This window comes from Canis aureus, chromosome 22, assembly GCF_053574225.1.
Source record: "Canis aureus isolate CA01 chromosome 22, VMU_Caureus_v.1.0, whole genome shotgun sequence".
NCBI classification, from domain to species: domain Eukaryota; kingdom Metazoa; phylum Chordata; class Mammalia; order Carnivora; family Canidae; genus Canis; species Canis aureus.
Genome location: NC_135632.1, coordinates 27,319,767 through 27,335,518, shown reverse-complemented (window position 1 = coordinate 27,335,518; position 15,752 = coordinate 27,319,767). Strand labels below are relative to the sequence as shown.

Below are 15,752 nucleotides of genomic sequence, written 5' to 3'. Positions count from 1 at the left end.
TGGACATCCTTGTCTTATTCTTGATCTTACAGGAAAACGTTTCAGTTTTTCATCATTGAATAAAATGTTAGCTGTTACCTTGTCATATGTGGCCTTTATGATGCTGAAGTACATTCCCTCTGTACCCACTTTGCTGAGAGATCTTATCATAAATGGATGTTGAATTAAGTGAAATACTTTTTTTTTTTTTTTTGCATCTTTTGAGATGATCATGTGTTATTTATCCTTCCTTTTGTTAATGCATTGTAGCACACTGATTAATTTGTGGATGTTGAACCATTCTTAGATCCCTGCAATATATCCCATTTGATCGTGGTATATGATCCTTTAATTGTATTGTCAAATTTGGCTTGCTAATGTTTTGTTGAGGATTTTTGCATCTATGTTCATTAGCAATATTGGCCTGCAATTTTCTTTTTTGTAGTGTCTTTGGTTTAGGACATGGTAATGCTGGTCTTGTAAAATGAGCTTGAACGAATTCCTTTCTCTTCAGTTTTTTAGGATAATGTGAAAAAGATAGATATTAACTCTTCTATAAATGTTTTGTAAAATTCACCTGTGAAAGTTGTCTGGTTCTGGACTTTTCTTTGTTGGGTATTTTTTGATTATTCATCCAGTATCCTTACTAGTAAGTAATTTTCAGTTTCTTTCAGATTTTCAGTTTCTTTCTCATTCAGTCTTAAAAGATTGTATTTCTAGGAATGTATCCATTTTTTTCTAGGTTGTCCAATTTTTTGCTATCTAAATTTTCATACTAATATGGTCCTTTATATTTCTGTGGCATTGGTTGTAATTTCTCCTCTTTCATTTCTGATTTTATTTATTTGCATCCTCTTTCCCTTTTTTTTTTTTTGATGAGTTTTACTAAAGGTTTATCAGTTTTGTTTATCTTTTCAAAGAACCAGCTTTTAGTTTCATTAATCTTTTTTACCTTTTTGAAGTCTCTACCCATTTTTATTCTCTATTTATTTTCATTCTGATCTTTATTATTTCCTTCTACTAACTTTGGACTTTGTTTCTTTTTCTAGTTCCTTTGGGTATAAGGTCAGATCGTTTATTTTAGGTTTTTCTTATTTATTGAGGTGGGCTTGTATTGCTAGAAACTCCCTCCTTAAAATTGCTCTTGCTGTGTCCTGTTGATTTGGGAGCAGTGTGTTTCCATTTTCAGCTGTCTTAAGATATTTTTTTGATTTCCTCTTTGATTTCTTTATTGACTCATTGGGTGTTTAGTAGCATATTGTTTAGTCTCCATGTGTTGTGTTTTTTTCTAGTTTTCTTCCTGTAGCTGATTCCTAGTTTCAGATCATTGTGGTTGGAAAAGATCAGTCTTTTTAAAATTAAACTTGCGACTTCTTTTGTGGCTTAACATGATAATATTCTGGAAAATGTTCCATATGTACTTGAGAAGAATATATATCCTGCTGGTTTGGGATGGAATGTTCCATATGTATCTGTTTAGTATAGATGGTCTAATGTGTTGTTCAAGGTCTGGATGATGTATTCATTAATATAAGTGGGCTGTTAAAATCCCCTACTGTTACTGTATTACTGTCAATTTCTCCCTTTGTGTCTACCAATATTTGCTTTATATTTAGATTCTCCTATGACTTCTGCATAAACATTTACATGTATTTTATCTATTTTCTTATATGATTGATCCCTTCGTAATTACATAATCTGCTTGTTTGACTTTATAGCCTTTGTTTTAAAGTTCATTTTGTCTGATACAAATATTGCTTCTCTCATTTCTCTGATGTTAGGTATTGCTACCCTAGCTTTCTTTTCATTTCCATTTGCATGGAATATCTTTTTCCCCCCTTTTATTTTTCAGTCTGTGTATCTGTAGATCCAGAGTCTCCTGTAGGCTGTATATAGATAGATCTTATTTTTTGAATCCATTTAATCACTTATATCTTTTTATTGGAGCATTTAGTCCATTTACATTGAAAATAATTATTGATAGATACGTATTTATTTGCCTTTTGTTAATGGTTTTCTGTTTGGTTTTGTAGTTTTCTGTTCTTTTTCTTTTGTTTTCTTCATTGTGATTTGTTGACTTTTTATTGTTATGTTTGGATTCCTTTCTCTTTATTTTTTGTGTATCTATTATAGGTTTTTTTCGTTTGTGGTTGTCATGAGGCTCATATATAACAACCTATGTATATAGCTATCTATTTTAAGTTGCTGGTTTAAATTCTAACACATTCTGAAAGCACTACACTTTTATTCTTTTCTTTCACTGTGTTTTGTTTTTGACATCTTATTTTATGTCTTTTTATTTAATGTATCCCTTAACTCGTTATTGTAGATTTAGGTGATTTTACTACTTTTTTTTTTTTTAATCTTCATACTAGCTTAATAAGTGGTCAATCCACTACTTTTTCTATATGTTTGCCTGTACCAGTGAGTTTTTTTTCTTTCATATATTTTCTTTTATTTTTTAGTTATGGCCTTTTCTTTTGTGCTTAACGAAGTCCTTTGAACATTTTAATATTTTTTGTAAAGCTGTTTAGTGGCGATGAACTCTTAGGTTTTTCTTATTTGGGAATCTGTAAACTTTATAAACTCTTCAATTCTAAATGATAACCTTGCTCAGAGAGTATCCTCAGTGGTAAGTTGTTTCCTTTTCAGCGCTTGATTTATTTAAAGTTTTTTTTTTTTTTTTTGAAGATTTTAAAAATTTTTTCATGAGAGGCAAGAGGAGGCAAGAGAGAGGCAGAGACATAGGCAGAGGAGGCTCCCTATGGGCAGCCTGATGTGAGAGTTGATCCCAGGACCCCAGGATCATGACCTGAGCCAAAGGTAGATGATTAACCATTGAGCCACCCATATGCCCCCCCCCCCCCTTTAAGATTTTATTTATTTATTTGACAGAGAGAGATAGAGTGTGTACACAAGCAGGAGGAGTGGCAAGCTGAGGAAGAGGGGGAAGCAGGCTCCCTGGTGATCTGGGAGCTGGACATGGGGCTGGATCCCAGGACCCTGGGATCATGACCTGAGCTGACAGCAGATGCTTAACCGACTGAGCCACCCAGGTCCCCCCACTTTTTAGCACTTTAAATATATCATGCCTACTCTCTTCAGACCTGTAAAATTTCTGCTGAAAAATTAGTTGATAATCTTGTGGGGAGTCCCTTATGTATAACTAATTGCCTTTTCCTGCTGCTTTTAGAATCGTCTTTATCTTTGGTTTTCCTGGGTGGCACAATCAGTTAAGTGTCCAACTCTTGATTTCGACTCAGGTCATAATCTCAGAGTCATGGGATCTAGCCCTGTGTAGGGCTCCACGCTCAGCAGGGAATCTGCTCAAGGTTCTCTCTTCCTCTCTCTCCCCTTCCACTCCTCCCTGTGCTTGTCTGTGCTGTCTCTCTTTAAAATAAATAAATCTTAAAAAAAAAAAAAAAGATTGTCTTTAGTTTTTGACACTTTAGTTATACTGTGTCTTGGTATGGATATCTTTTCTATCTCTGTTGATGTTCATCCTTTCATGAGTTTGGTAAACGTCTTTATGACCATTATTTTAAATTCTTTATTGGGTGGGTTGCCCACCTCCCAGTTTGTTTGTTTCTTTTTCTAAGATTTTGTTTTGTTCTTTTGTTTGGAATATATTCCTCTCTTTTTTGCACAGCATTCTATTGGTTTTTGTGATTTAGATAGTTCAGCTACATCTCTTGGTTTTGAAGGAGCAGTAGGAGTTGTTCTGTGGGGCCCAGAAATCTGATCTCTCCTGGCCATCAGAGCCTGATGTTCCAGAGGGTATTCCCTGTGTGGGCTTTGTGTACCCTCCTGTTGTGGCAGGGATGCAACTGCTATAGGCACACTGCTGCGCATTGTCCTGCAAGTGCTAGCTGAGATGCTGGGTTGTGTGGGGCTCTTAGTGGGACATTCCCCCTGGCGTTAACCATATTGAGGGAGGATTCCAAAATGGCACTTTCCAGTGTTGGGATCACCATGGCTGAAGAACTAGCAAAAATATCTAGAATGTGGCCCTACTGCCTCTTGCCTTTCTGGTGCTTGTTCCAAGGGTGATAAGTAGATTTCCTTTACCTCTGTTTTGTGAACCTTTTTTGGATCTGGTGTTTTTGCATTGGTTTCTCGATTGAGTAAGTCTGTGTGTGAGCCCTTTAAAAGTGAGTTTTCCTTTCCTTCTAGTTTTGTAGTTTTCCTGATATACTCCTTTTGGTTTTCAAAGCCAGGCATTTGATCTTATCTCTCCTGTGCGGGATATTAGGGTTGGCGTGCATGATGTGGAGCTTAAATCTTTTCCTGCTCTAAAAAAAGTTCCACAATCTCAAGTGTCTAAGGAGCACCATACCTGGGGTGTGGTTTATTACTTAGCGAGATTTTATCTCTGCTTCTTCTACCCATCTTGGTGTTTTCCCATATTGTGGAGGCTCTTTTCATTCACTATCTAGGCCCCCTTTACAGGGAGTTATTTCAAATTCTGTTGTAAATTGTTATGTCTGTGAAAATAGGTGAGTTCAGGATTTTACTACCCAACATCTTGAATTGTAACCTTGAAGAAAACTATCAATCTAAAGATGGATGTTTTGAGGGACACCTGGGTGGCTTAGTGGTTAAGTGCCTGCCTGTGGCTCAGGACGTGATCCTGGAGTCCCGGGATTGAGTCTCACATCAGGCTCCCTGCATGGAGCCTGCTTCTCTCTCTCTCTCTCTCTCTCTCTCTCTCTCTCCCCCCCCCCCTTCTGTGTCTCTCATAAAAAAATAAATAAAATCTTAAAAAAAATGGATGTTTTGGGTATGTGGAAATCTGAGACTAAGTTGAACCAAATATATTGCTCTTAGGAAATAATAAACTTATGTTAATTGGTTTCTATGCACCAAATCTTGGTTAAATACAGCCCAAAATAGAGTAAGCTATGGAGGGTCAAATGAGAATAATTCTAGTCAAATGAAAAGACACTATGGTATTTTTTGAACTTCACATTTTTTTAATTCTTATACTTGAGAAAATGATTTTACCAGTCTATTTCCCAAAAGTAACTTATACAGAACATAATATATACATGGTCGAATCTTACTACCAATGAGCTCTGTTTTCTGGTCAACGTTATTCCTTTAAGAGCTGGAAGTAGTAGCTTAGTCTGAAACTTTCTGTCTCATTTTAAACATGTCTGACTGAGAAACTCTGTGTCAAAACAAGTCTAGCTCTCTGTCAAGAGTGACACGTTCTTCATAGGGATTTCTGGAATTGCCTTTAAGGAAGTATTTTAGTAATTTCTTTGGAACCCTTATTAATTGGTTATATCAACTCTGAAGCTGAGGTGGAGATAGGCCGTAGATCTGAGTTTTCTAGTTTTGTTATCATTTATTCTAAGTATGATAATTTGTATTTGAGGATTTATTCTGGGGTTTATCTATATTCATTGAACATTTATACTAATGAGGCTCAAGATGTACTTTGTCTTTGTTCAAGCTGTACACCAGCTTTAGGGATTTTTGAGAAGGGATGCCTTTTAAAAAGTCTGATTTGCAATAATACATGTATGGATAGTCTGTCAAGGTTACATTTTGAAAATTAGGAATTTTTGTTGTTTAGAAAATTTAATCATAAATCAGTGCCTATCAGTGAAGCACAGAGCTGGAGAGATTTCTTTGGTTTCATGAATACAAGAGATTGTATATTTCAGTGAGAGAAACTGACGTCTGAGTCCCTGGAATCTCAGATTTCAGTAGTCCATGGTTATAGGGGATACAGACTTCACTTTTGATGGTACGTTTCTGAGTTACTTTAGTAAGGTAGAGATGAAGGAATCACTGTAATTCATCACATGATTTTGACTTATATCACTCATAGGTATACTTGAAGGCATTGTGATGTTGTGTAAAGGACATGGCTTGTGGAATGTTACAGACTTGATTTTTTTTTTTTAATTTTTTTTTAATTTTTTTTAATTTATGATAGAGAGAGAGAGAGAGAGAGAGAGAGAGGCAGAGACATAGGCAGAGGGAGAAGCAGGCTCCATGCACCGGGAGCCCGACGTGGGATTCGATCCTGGGTCTCCAGGATCGCGCCCTAGGCCAAAGGCAGGCGCCAAACCGCTGCGCCACCCAGGGATCCCCTACAGACTTGATTTTAAGTACTATATATTAACTGTGTGATATTAAATAAATTGATTTAGCAACGCCTATATTTCTTTTTTTTTTTTTTAACGCCTATATTTCTTCATCTGTACAAGTAAGAATAATGATTATAAGATTTTTTTCATATGGTTATTATGGGAATTAAATGACATTTTTAAAATACAAAGAAGAATCTTTCTTTTAGGACATCTTCCAGTAATCCTCACTCCCACCCCAGTATTATGGTTTGAAGAATACATTAAAAAAGTTATCCTTCTGCGTAGCAAAAGTAAATGACATTAGTAATGTAAATTAATTTACTGCTGTTTTATTGAGCTCTAATACATGTGGTATCTTGTATTTATATTGTTGGAGTCTTAGTTTCAAACCTAGTAAACAAGTAACTTAATGCAAACTTTAAAATTCAGCTATAATATTTGTACCTGTTAGAAGTTCAAAGTAAGATATTAGATGAATCATAGAGACTACAATTTGGCAGCTTTTTGAAGATAGTACTTAATTGGAGGTACTTCTAGGCTTCCAGCAGTATTATTTAGAACCAAGGAAAATGGGGGGGGGGAGCCAGAAAGAAAGAGAAAAAAAGAGTCTCATGTAATTATTCAATTCGTTGTGAGTTCAGAAACTTCAATTTAGTAGGCAAATTAAATTCGGATTAATGTTATAAAAGTTAGCAAAAATAAAATTGAGATCCCTTATTTGTTTTTTCTTTTATCTTCAACATACGTTTTTGGGGTGCAGGATGCTGAGCTAGCCATCTATATATATGAAGGGATATAGTATGTGTTTTTTCTCTTAGCTTTATTCTTACCCCTTCTCCTCCCACCTTTTTGTAGTTCTTTCATAGCACAAATAATCTGCCTATCTCAAATTAGACACCTTGAAAATTTACTAAATCCATTTCTCTTCTTTCATTACTATGTCTAGGTACCACCATTTTTTCTCATATTCTTTTGTCTTAGTCTTCCCTTTCTAAAGCTACTATGTTAGTACTCTACATCACCATTGGAATTATCTTTCTGACTCATTGTATGCCTAATAATTGATTCAGCTGTTTTCAATGCTGCTAATGATCAGCAACATTATCCAATTTAAATTTCCTTTATTTCTTTTTGAGAAGGAGCTGATAGTGAGATCAATAAAGGAATAGTAGTTTGGTAGTAAAAAAGTGAAGGGAAAGTCAAGAGCCATAAAGCAGTGAAAATATATCTTCAATAATTGAGTCCTTTGTAGAGCTTATTGTCTGTTCTATTTCTGGTTATAATTAGGTTTGTCCACTTCTGTTTTCTGAGAACTAAGGCTTCCTCAATATTCTAGAATAACTTGAGACAGTGACTACTTTCATAGACTTTCCTCCAGTGTAATCAAGTGTGGTTTGAGTTTTTCTTTTTGCAAAGTTTGAACAAGATAAATTACAGTGTTTATTGTATAAAAGGTGACAGTCAGGTAATGTTATAAAAAAGGCAACAGATTAAAAAAAGGAACTCTGAAACAAATGGAATAACATAAGGAGGAGTAGTTAATGAGATGTAGAATAATTTAATTAGTGTGGAACTGAGAATTTAGAGTACAAAATAAAATTATGGACAATGCTTAAACTTTCAGCCTGTTTAAAATAATTTCTTCAAAAATCTTCATCTTACAGGATGAAAGTTACAGGAACATACTTAAAAGAAGGTAACACTTTAATTACAAATATGCTTATTTGCTTACTGTACTGTGGAAGGATGTGTACTTTGAAAAGTTCCTTGCCAGGACGCCTGGGTGACTCAGTGGTTTAGCGTCTTCCCTTGGCTCAGGATATGATCCCAGAGTCTGGGGATGGAGTCCCACATCGGGCTCCCTGCATGGAGCCTGCTTCTCCCTCTGCCTATGTCTGTCTCTCATAAATGAATAAATAAAAATCTTTAAAAAAAGTTCCTTGTTTTATGTCTGCCACAGATAATGGACAAAAACTAAAGCTTAAGGGGATTTTTTCATCTCAAGGAGTCACGTTGAATCTGCAGCTTTCTTAGGGAAACCGTTTCTGGAATTTTCTAACTTTTCCCAGGGCATTTAGATCGATCTTCAAGACTAGAATGAACAATTGCCCAAAGCAACTCTAACAATTTATGGGGCTTATTTTGGTTCATTTAAATAGCGAGACTGAGAATGATCTGTTTCTTATTCTTAAGCTAATTTGAACTTGGTATTTAGAGCTTGATTCTAAATGGAACCAGGATGTAGGGAAGAGAGGTTATCTTGTTGGAACTAAGAGAAATATAGTAGAAGATGTAATCTTTAAATCCCAGAAAAGTATCTTCTTGCATTATACATACATTGGTTTCTGTTTTGCTTGGAACTTCTGGTAGTATGGGCTCTAACTTAGTACTGATGGTGGTTAGTGAAAATGAGCATGACTGTTGAGAGAAAATAATGTTAAATACTATTTCAAGATGAAGAGTCATTTAGGAAGTGACGATACAGTTTATTTATTAGGACAACGTGGAAGCATTTCATTTAACATAAAAGTCAAAAAGATTTATATTGTGTCAGTACTTTGGGATTGTTGGCTGCATAAAGGTTTATGAAGTTAAGGGAGTTCATGCATAGAGTGAGTAATGGTCATATGGACTCTGGGTTCAGATCACATGACTTCAAATCTCAGCTTTACCATTTGTTAATGGTGAGATCTTGGGCAAGTTAGTGTGCTTAGGCTCCTCTTAGCTATTTTGGGGGGCACAGTTAGGGTGGAGGAGAGGAGGCATTAAATGTGTACCATGTAAATATCAGCATCACAGTGTAGTACTGATGTTACTGTTACTGAAGTTCTTCAAACAACTTTTATTATCTTTAGCTTTCTATTCCCTATCATGGTCCTAATGTAAGTCACAGGATCTAAAAGAAAAACCTGAGTGGGTATTTTCTTTGATTCATAAAAATACAAGGAGATAATATGTAATAAACTTTAAATTTTAACTCCCTTTATTTAGCTTCACAGATAAACCCTGAAAGAACAACATCTATCTTGAAATCTCAAAATTAAAAAAAATTAAATTCATTTAAACTTGGATGAAAGTTTGGAGTTTTGGGATTTGTTATAACCTTTAGGTCACTAGAATGGTGTTAAGGCAGCCCTAACTTAGTACACCAGTAGATCAGGTTGATGGGTGCTGCCCCGACAGTGACCGGAATGTATGCTTTTGTACTGACAGTGTGGTTCAAGTAGAAGGAAAGATAGACATTAGTTTTTAAGTGATCTGAAGTGTCTGGAAATAGAGTAGACATTTTCTTTCCTGAATGCTTCTTTGGTACCAGTGTATGTTAGCATCTATGCATCCAGTAGTGTCATGAGAAGAGTTGTATGTAATCTTTTAATCCATTTTTTGAATAACTGTTACTGTATTAGGCCTTCTTATATATTTACAAGATTCTCTAATTAACAATATATTTTTTTGACCAAAGGTTAACTTTTGTGATAAAATTTTCTTTATGGGGACACCCGGATGGCTCAGCAGTTAAGCATCTGCCTTCGGCCCAAGGTGTGATCCTGGAGTCCCGGGATCAAGTTCCACATCGGGCTCCCTGCATGGAGCCTGCTTCTCCTTCTGCCTTTGTCTCTACCTCTCTCTCTCTCTCTCTCTCTCTCTGTCTGTCTCTCATAAATAAATAAATGAAATCTTTAAAAAAAAATTTCTTTATGAATCATTCATCTCCCTTAAACATTCCTATGGTCTTTTGACATATGTATCTCTAGATGACTTTGTTTTAATCATAAGATTAAAATCTATATTAAGGAAAATCCGCTTTGATGGAGGCGTTTTATGTATAGTTAAAACTGTTTTTAATTATCCCTCTTTCCATTGGCAAGGACCTTGACAGTAGTTGTTAAGAAAAATATCTGAAATGTTTGTATTAAGTTGGGTACAATTTATTTATTTATTTATTTTTTAGGAGGGGAGAGGCAGAGAGAAAGGGGAGAAAGAGAATCTTAAGCAGGCTCCATGCCTAGGGCAGAGCCTGACATGGGGCTTGATCTCATGACCCTGAGATCGTGACCTGAGCTAAAATCGAGTCAGATGCTTAACTGACTGAGCTTACCCAGGGGCCCCACATTTGGTACAATTTAATTGGAACTCAATGAAGTAATATATATGTTCAACAAATAATTTTAAAATTATGTGCCTGAAGAATGGAAAGTGGTCATAGGTAGATATCTTTTAGAAAACTTAAAGGGTCATCTATTTCAATTCTCTATCAGAATCCTTGAGAGGATGCTTGAGAATCTCCATTTTAAGAAGCTGCTTAGGTGATTTTTATGCACTCTATAGTTTTAGAACTATTGCTGAACTCTTTGCCTGTAGCTTGTAGGAAATTGGCTCTTTGCTTTTTTGATAGAAACTATTCTTCCTCAGGTACTATTCCTGATGACCTGCCATGCCCTATACTGTGAAATTTTCAAAGCTTTCAGTGTCAGCCTTAGTTTCTACTTTAAGTTCATTCTCAACTGGATCTCCTATGGTGAAGGAACAGATCATGTTAATGGTGATGCACAACCCAGTGGACTGTGACAGAAGGCTTTTATATATTCCCTAAAATGTCAGTATTTCCTAGCAAGGTAGGAATTGCAGGTGAGGAGAAATACAGGAGAACTTAAGTGGTCTTCTGGGGCCAGGATTGAAACTGAGGTTAATTATTTTAAAGACCAGACTTTGACATAACCTTCCTTTTTAGTGGTAAGAAAATGGGCTGTGGTTTCAGGTATGCTCGGGTTGGAAGTGTGCCCTATCACTTACTGGCTTTACTAGCAATTTTAATACTTCCCTAAACTTCAGTATCCCTATCTGAAAAGTAGGCTCAGTAGTTGTTAAATTCTAAGGTTTTTGGAGGGTTAATGATCTAATGCATGTTTTTAGAATGCTTCAGCATATTTTTAGTAGTTTTGATCCTGAATAGGCTTTACAATAAATGATGACTATTATTTAGCAACTTAAGGCAAATATGCCTTATGGAGTTAATCAGTCACAGACTAAATGAGTTTGTCACATTATGAAGTATGTTTTTCTGTTCCGATGTGGCATGATAGCTAGAAACAAGGAAGATACAGCATGTGTATGGAATTTTGGGGGGGGGCATGGGAAAACAATGTAGGCATCTTTTTTTTTTTTCCCCTACCCATACCCTAATAAATTCTAAATTTGATTCTAGCCCAGGCTTTTCTTAAAGTTCCAGACTATTAATAGCTCTAGATTTTTACATTAAACTCCCTACAGGACATCTCCAATGGGTAATCCCATAATATGTCCTATTCTAACTTGGGCTCTTTGTTCCAACAACTGATCTTCCAGGTTTCCTTAGGGATTGCTATTTAACTTCATCCCCCACAAAATCTAATCTTTCACCAAATTCTTCTGACTGCTTGCCCATAAATGTTGTTCTTCCTTTTCTTCCCCATCTTTACCACTATCACTTTAGTCTAAGCTACTGTTGTCTCATACCTACCTTCTCCTCTATACCTTTCTTACTCCTCACCATAATCCAGCATTTGATAAATTTTCATGTATAATTTATTGTCATCCTATATTTAAAACCCTGTAGTAATGTTGCCTTAATAATTTCTGCCCCATTTTGTTTCACTTATATTTCCTCTGTAGTTGGCCCCTCTGCTTCTCTCCTAGAAATATGTGCTTTTCTCCTAATGCTTTTGGACCTTAGTACTTGTTATGCCTAGACTGACATTTCCCATACTTTTCAGATCTCATCTTAAATAGACTTTCTTTAGGTCTTTGCTGATTTCTGGGTAAGTCAAGTCTCCTATTACAAAACTCATGTCTCACCCTTTACCATATCTTTAATAGCATTTATCACTGTTTGCAGTTACGTATTTGCATTGTTATTGGATACTGTCTGATTTCCTACATAAAGTGTAAGTTTTGTGAGGGTTGAGAATTTCAGGGTTTACAAAGGCCTGGATTGGGCCTGACACCAGATGAAAAGTAATAAATGACTGACTGAAATACATTGACTAGGCAATTAAAATACAAAGTGTTTAATTCTAAAGTGAGGTAAGTACAGATGAAGTCAGTGTTGGCATATTAAACATTGTTTTTGGGGAATACTTTAGTTATTATAGCATTTGTTTGATTGACTCCTAATTTTACTTTTTCTATTACAAATATAGATAAGTAGTATTTTGAATTTTGAATTTCCCAGTACAGATTAAGAGCTTCCAGAAGTTGATTGTACTTGAATGCACTTCAGAGTAAAACCTTTCCCCCTCACATCTGCACAGGATTTAAAGTTTACAATTCCAAAACATATAGCTGATTACATACTTTTTGATGCTTAACATATGGAATATGTTCATATATGTTAGTTGCCTAAGGCATAAAAATTGAAAAATACTAACAAAACTTACAAAAACAACTAATCATAGATATTTTTTGTAGGTGTCTCAACTTTTATAAAAATTTTAAAAAATCAAGAAGATTAATATAACATTAGAATTTGGAATTAAGCTTATATTTGCTTTCTGGTATTTGGACCTCAAGTTACTGTGTGACTATTATTGACAGATTGAACTGTTATTGTGAAAACTCTTAAGACTTTAGTATATTCTTGAAAGTTCGTTTAGTACTGTTGTTTACATTTTAAAATTAGTGCATTCAATAAGATTTTGGTTTCCATCTCTGCTGAATTCTCCCTAGGAGTGCACAACTTCAAAAATAAAGAGGCACAGTCAGCAGAAAAAAGAGGTGGTCTGAGCATTTATGCGTTAAATATGCATGTTAATTAGGAAAAAAATTAGAAAAATATGAAAACAGATGTTACATAAATTATTGCAGTCCCAGGGCAGCAGTAACTTATACACTGACAATAATTTTTGTATGTGCATGTGTATATCTATTTCTAGATTTCTCAATATTTATGCAATTCCATAGAGAATAACTAGAGAAAGAACTGGTATATCCTTTCAGTGAGACTATGGTAAACATTTTTTCTGCCTATAGATTACTGAAGAAATCTAGTTTCATAAAGTCTTACTGTATAGATAAACCCTCTGTGTTATCCAATTCTGCTTTGTAGCCTTTTGGTTTTTCTGGTAGTATGCTAATGAGATATTTTATTGGATATATCCTTTTGGAGCAAGAAAGTAAATTATCCAAACAATGTTAGAAATGTAAAATTGACCTGAGTGTAAAGTATGCATTTATTTTTATTTTTATTTTTTTTTAATTTTTTTATTTATTTACTTATGATAGTCATAGAGAGAGAGAGAGGCAGAGACACAGGCAGAGGGAGAAGTAGGCTCCATGCAGGGAGCCCGATGTGGGATTCGATCCCGGGTCTCCAGGATCGCGCCCTGGGCCAAAGGCAGGTGCCAAACCGCTGCGCCACCCAGGGATCCCTAAAGTATGCATTTAAAAACAAAACAAATTATAACTTCTCAGTATATTGATTATATTGTTAGTTTTTCATGAAGAAATAGCCATCAGGGATCCCTGGGTGGCGCAGCAGTTTGGCGCCTGCCTTTGGCCCAGGGCGCGATCCTGGAGACCCGGGATCGAATCCCACGTCGGGCTCCCGGTGCATGGAGCCTGCTTCTCCCTCTTCCTGTGTCTCTGCCTCTCTCTCTCTCTGTGTGACTATCATAAATAAATAAAAATTAAAAAAAAAAAAAAAAAGAAATCGCCATCATTCTCTGGTATGACACAATTGTATGACAATATATTAACTGTTATATAAACATGTATTTGTCAAATACACATATATTGGAATAGTTGAAAGATATTTGAATGTCTTTCATTCTAAAGAGCCATCATAAAATAAAAATGGTCTGTGTTTTTACAAGGGAAAGATGAGAGTAGAGACTTACTTTATTTTAGTGGTATAGTAATTTTAAGCTTAACCATACAGAAAAAGCATGTGACTATAATATTGTTCAAGGAAGTGTTGACTATATTTAGGTATTTTTCACATGTATATTATGTAATTTAGAAACGAGTTGTTGGTGACTTTTTAGGTAAGACTATAAGTCAAAATAAGGAAATGATACATCAGAATATACTAAATCATTTTCTTTATCAAACAAAGAAAACATGAATTGTATTCAATATAAGAGCATATAAGTTTCTGGAAATCTGCCTAGAGATCAATGCCACATTCATTCCTGTTCTTTAGAAATCATACCTTGATATTTGGTTTTAATAGCACATGATGCTAAATGGTGTGTTAAGTAATTTCTTTTGAATCTCAATATGTTTGTTATATGTTATAATATTTCTCAGTTCTGTGTTACTGATTTATATTTCACATTATATTACCTAATTACTTTTGTCCTTTTGTACTTATACTGAGCCACCAATAAGTTCAAACAGGTTATGGGGGGTAAATTATTATAGAATGAAATCTAGGGGAAAGTGATGGTAATATATGGTAACTTATTATTATTAAGAGGTTCTTTACTGGGGCACCTGGGTAGCTCAGTAGTTGAGTGTCTGCCTTTGGTTCAAGTCATGATCCCAGGGTCCTGGGATTGAGTCTTGCATTGGGCTCCCCATGGGGAGCCTGCTTCTCCCTCCGCCTATGTCTCTGCCTCTCTCTCCGTATATCTCATGAATAAATAAATGAATTCTTAAAAAAAAAAAGAAAAAGAGGTTCTTTACTTAAATTAGATAGCTGTTTAAGAAATTCAGTTGTCATTCTTACAGATTTCATACAGGTTATGTCAGATATGGTTTTTGGAAGAATACTAAAGGTGTTTTTCTTTTTCTCTATGCAGAAAAGCTATAGAAATTAATTATAAATTCACAAATAATGTTTACTTGTTACACTGATACATTGTATTCTAATTTTACATTTTATTGATACTGTGGAATCCGTTTCAATGGAATTTTTTTCCATGTTTTCAAATATCTAATTTCCATTTTTTTATTTTATGTAATTTTAATACTTGGTATTTTACTATGTATTAGAATAATGTGTTCATTATTTGAATATTTTTATGTAATTTCAATGAAATGAACTTTAACGTGATTTGTTTTATATTGAGGTGTTTTGATTTAAAAATTTTTATATTATAATACCATTTATTCTAAGTATAATAAAATGACTTCCTTTCTTCCAGAAGTTAAAATAGATAATGGAAAAAGTGATTAGGGAGTAGATTAGGAGTTGTCTTCTAAAAGCCCAAAATTATATGTCATAGATTTTTTTCAGCTTGCCTTTTGCTGGTTTGTTTTGGTTAGGGTTCTTTATGGGATAGAAAGGTTTCAAGCTATTTTATTTATTTTTCTAGGTATTTGGTGCTTTGCCAGAAGCAAACTCAGGCGATCTCTGTTTCTTCCTTCTTCTTTGCATCCTATTTGCCAACCACAACTTGTATTTGGAGAACTTTGTTGTACCAACTTTGAAGTCTTTGACCTGTAACAAGAGCATGCGTTTTCAAGTGGCAGTTAGAATTGTGGATCATTAAAGGTCTCCTGAAAGGTAAGCATATATTTATTCAAAATGTACATTTGTAAATTGGATACCATCAATACCTGTCTTAGTCTGTTTGGGCTGCTCCAACAATAATACCATAGACTTGGTGACTTATAAACAATAGATTTATTTCTCACAGTTCTGGAGACTGGGAAGTCCAAGATAAAGGTGCTAGTGACTGTTCATAG

The 15,752-nt window shown here is 34.9% G+C and overlaps 1 protein-coding gene across 15 annotated transcripts in view; it reads left to right on the top strand.

The window, feature by feature from the left end:
- The window catches only part of TBC1D5 (TBC1 domain family member 5), a 544,964-nt gene that overhangs the window by 122,783 nt on the left and 406,429 nt on the right, over nucleotides 1-15,752 (top strand). For 14 of the 15 annotated variants that reach the window (XM_077865315.1, XM_077865313.1, XM_077865314.1 and 11 more), the window contains one exon: nucleotides 15,380-15,570. The gene's annotated coding sequence lies outside the window, so the exon portion shown is untranslated. Of the gene's footprint in view, nucleotides 1-15,379; nucleotides 15,571-15,752 lie in introns of those variants that run through there. The other variant, XM_077865321.1, reaches the window with a different exon arrangement.